This window comes from Protomyctophum parallelum, assembly GCF_964188405.1.
Source record: "Protomyctophum parallelum genome assembly, chromosome: 8".
Lineage (NCBI taxonomy): Eukaryota > Metazoa > Chordata > Actinopteri > Myctophiformes > Myctophidae > Protomyctophum > Protomyctophum parallelum.
In genome coordinates, this window is record NC_139703.1 from 5073299 (window position 1) to 5077657 (window position 4359).

At 39.8% G+C, this 4359-nt stretch overlaps 1 protein-coding gene across 1 annotated transcript in view; it reads left to right on the plus strand.

Annotated features, from left to right (window-relative positions):
• LOC310862744 (cysteine desulfurase-like) overlaps positions 1-4359 on the plus strand; it is a 333633-nt gene that overhangs the window by 128245 nt on the left and 201029 nt on the right. The gene's annotated exons all lie outside the window — the stretch shown is intronic.

The following is a 4359-nucleotide window of genomic DNA, read 5'->3' on the forward strand; positions in this document are numbered from 1 at the left end:
GCTGAGACACCGGAGACACCGAAGAGACAGCTGAGACACCGAGGAGACAGCTGAGACACCGGAGACACCGAAGAGACAGCTGAGACACCGAGGAGACAGCTGAGACACCGGAGACACAGAGGAGACAGCTGAGACACCGAGGAGACAGCTGAGACACAGGAGACACCGAGGAGACAGCTGAGACACAGGAGACACCGAGGAGACAGCTGTCTCTTAGGTGTGAAGTGCACGGCCCCTAAGACGTAAGACTAAAATACTAAGATTTTGATATTTAGATGACTAAATACTAAATAGGACTAAATCTAAGACTACTAAATCTGAATTCGCTGTCAAAATGAATACTGCCCATGTGTGCCTATTTTGAACTACTTTCAATCTGGCATGGCCGTCATATATTTGAATATTTTCAAAACGTTTTCCTCAATTTTTATTTTATTTTTATTCTTATTTTTTTAACTAATCAAATGCACGTTTTTCAAAGTCATTAGAATTGATTTGACACAATATATGAATATCAGTCAAAACATCAGTAATCGGTGGTCTGGGAAGCATTTGAATATTGCTGGAGTCAACAGTCTGGCTCGCAAGACTCATATTTGCCAAAGCCTACCTTTTACAGGTGGACAGCTGTGCTGCTTGTCATGGTCAAGGATTCTTTGTTTAGTTTTCGTGGTTTAATTTAATTCAATTTGGACATTGATTCTGATGGCAGTATGAAACAGTTTGATACTGTTGTTGTTTTTGCAGATGGTTGGTTGGTTGGGTGGGTGGATGTTGCACCTTTAAACATCTTAATCAGGGGCTGGGTGTGTGTGTGCGTGGGTGTGGGTGTGTGTGTGTGTGTGTGCATGTGTGCGTGACAGAGTATGTGTGTGCGTTCTGCTGCTGTGGATAACCAGTGTTGTGTGCTGGGTGAAATGTATTTATATTGTCCTTAAAACCGTTTTTAAAATGAAATGAAAATAAATGTTGAATACACCAGCAGACATTGAGTGTCTTGTTTTGTTGGAGTGAGACTTGATCGTACAGGCGTAGCATATTGTTTCATAGCCCATTGCACGGCACATATAATATATTAATTGTTGTACTTTGCAAGTGAAGATAGATGACTGCTAACAGCCATTTCCCGAGATGTATCATCTAATCCATACTAATAATATATATGGCTATATGCCAATCATTAAAATATTAATTTAGAAATATAACCTTTTTTGGCCGCCAGACCAAAACCTCAGTAATTTCAGTATTGTGTTGACAGCATGTAGTGAGTGACAGACAGAAAATGTAGGTAGGCATTTAGAAGATGGTCTTATCCAGAGCGACCTACAAGAAGAAGATCAAACTAGCCTCTGTCTGTTCTTATGTAGTTTTCCAGAAGGTGGCATATTCTGGTTCCTGTTCCGGTCATTTCCCCAGAGCTTCATCTGATTGGATCGGCATGAGATTTGAACTGGAACATTGGAGTGAGTCCACAGTTCTGACTGCAATGGGGCGTTCAATCCACAGTTTAGGAGCCAGGAGGGAGAAGAGTCTGGGACGTGTGGAGCAGACAGACAGACAGATTTGAGAAAATGGTGAGTTCCAGGAATTGTGTCTAAGCAAATGAGGAGAAACTATAACACAGTATACTTGTGATTAAAGGGACACTTCACCCTTTTTGCAAAAAATGTACACTCAAGAGAATGTCCCCGCTACCACCCTTAGATTTCCATAATACTGTATGGAGCTGACACACTCACTTCCTTCCTGGACTACATGTTGTAAGACAGTAAGACAGCCCTCCCCCTATCCAGAAGGAGGAGCAGTGCACCAAAGCATTATGGGAATTGTAGTCCAGAAAGGAAGTGAGCCCAGTGTCTGACATCATGGACACTGCTAAAATCTAATATCTCTAAAACCACATAGTACACACAAAAAGGCCCCAGGAAAGTGTTCTAAATCTTCTAAACGTCACTCATTAACATATATTATTTAGCAAAAAGGGTGAAGTGTCCCTTTAATCTTGGCCAGTGTTTTGTTATCACCGTGCAGTTCGCCACATGTCCTCAAGATGGCACCAGTGACTTATACTTTGTCATGAGAAGTTTTGGGTCACTGCCTCATAGGCCTATCCATAATATTATTAATATGAGGTTCTATGTTGTTTTTCTTAATGAATAACCTACTACTTACACAAAATCAGTGAAATTAGCAGCCTATTTTACATTATTTAAAAAAATCTATATATATATATATACACAGGCTGATGGTATATAAATATTTAACCGTTTTGAACATCCCACACGACAGCGTCAATATGTAGCAGCTACACAAGATAGTCGTTAGCTGTGCTAATTGGCATTGATGGAAGAGTCAAACTACTACTACTACCAATAATAATGTAAACCATAATGACAATATAACTATATAATGATAATATATTGTGTAACAGTAACTTATTATTAACAAAGTAAATGAAAAATATTTAAATGTGTTTCCCCCAGAAAAATGTTCTTTTGTCTCCATCAAAATCATTTGAAATAGTTTTGAATGAAAGAAAGAAAAATGTTGGAAAGAAACAATTGAAAAAGTGTATTTAGTTGCGACTTGCGGGCCATAACAACTGGTCCACAATCCAAAATGGGGCCCGTGACCCATTGTTTGGGAAACGAAATACTATTCCACATGAACTAAAAGCAGATGTGTTTGACATTAGAGTGAATGTGAAGGGTTCTGACGATTCAAAGCTCTAAAATGTTGACAGTCACTCAACACGTTGGTAAAACACTAACACATGGCTGACTACCACATCAGCATAATCTAGAACCGTAGTTTTCAACCTGTGGGCTGGGGGCCCATTGACAGGCCATGCGGGTATCGCAAGTGGGTTTAGTGATAAGTGATATAGTGATTCCCACTATTTTAAGGGGTCCAGATGATTCGCTTAATGTGCAATGTATTTTCTCACTCAACAGCAAACAAACCAACATGCAGTATAAGTGTATACAGGGTATCTGCACTTTTATAGTTACAATTCAATGACTTTTAAGACCTTTTTAATACCAAATACCTTTTTAATTGGCCAAATATTATGTAAGAGGCAAACATTATGCAAATAGCCGATCTACATGCTCACAAAGGCCTTGCAGAGTGAGGCGTTGTGAGCTTGTAGTTCTGTAGGCTATTTTCACATGTATCTGTGGAACCAAGTCAAACTAAATGTAATGCCTACAAATTGCTTTTTGGGGTTTTTTTACGCTTTCGAGAAGTTCAAATGGGCCCTGATCAAGAAAAGGTTGAGAATCAGTAGAATATTCTGTATTTCTGTATCATTAAGCAGTGGTGTAAAGTAACTGTAACATTTACTAAAACTTTAGTGGCAACTGGCAATGTTACAACCCCCAGAATGTGGTGAAATGGCACATTCTGCATAATGAGTACTTTCAATTTTGATGCCAACACATTTTTAAAACAGAACTCTGGTAGGCCTATTGCTAAGCAAAAAAGTTATTGTTCCACCACTGCACGTTAAGTAATAAAGCAGAAACAGATGGTTTCTGGTACAAATCAGTATGCCATTCTAGAGACTATTGTAGTCCTGCATCATCATGATGACCACTTTCTTTCCAGACCGGCACTTCCTGTGTCTCTTATATTCCATGATTCTTATTTGAGTAATGGTGAATAAACAATGAGCGATCCCTGACTACTATCAGCAAGCAGCTGTCAGCCTTTCCCATGTGTTGGAATGGAATGCTGATGAAAACTGTTTTCTTTTATTGCAGAATAGCAGATCTCAATGTTCCAGCTCTTGGGTTTGGCAAACTGATAATTCCCTGTTGGGTTTCAGGAAATTGTGAATATGAGCGCATGCATGCACACACACACACGCGCGCACACACACACACACACACACACACACACACACACACACACACACACACACACACACACTGACATACACTTAGGACAATCGCATATTAGGATGGCTAAGTTTAGTTAAAAAAAAGGAAAAATGCCCAATCCTAACCACAATCTTTTTTTCTAATTGTAACCTTAGATCAAACATCTTTGTGTTTTTTATTTATTTTGGGGGTGCGGGGGGGGGGGGGGGGTGCCTGAGGTGAAAGGAACTGGTTGAAATAACGTGTTCCCTCCACGCGCTACGTCTAGGAAACATGGGCTCAGTTCGGGGCTCTCCCCAGGTAGACAGAGGGAGAGTATAGTGCCCAGGAATACATAGCCCTTTAGCTAAGCCCATCCCCAAACTGCTATGGTCCAATCACAGCTAAGCATAACATGGGTTAAACAAATCTCTCCACCATAGTTTTCCTATGATAAAACATTCTTTTAAAAAAGAAATGTCACACACATATTTTT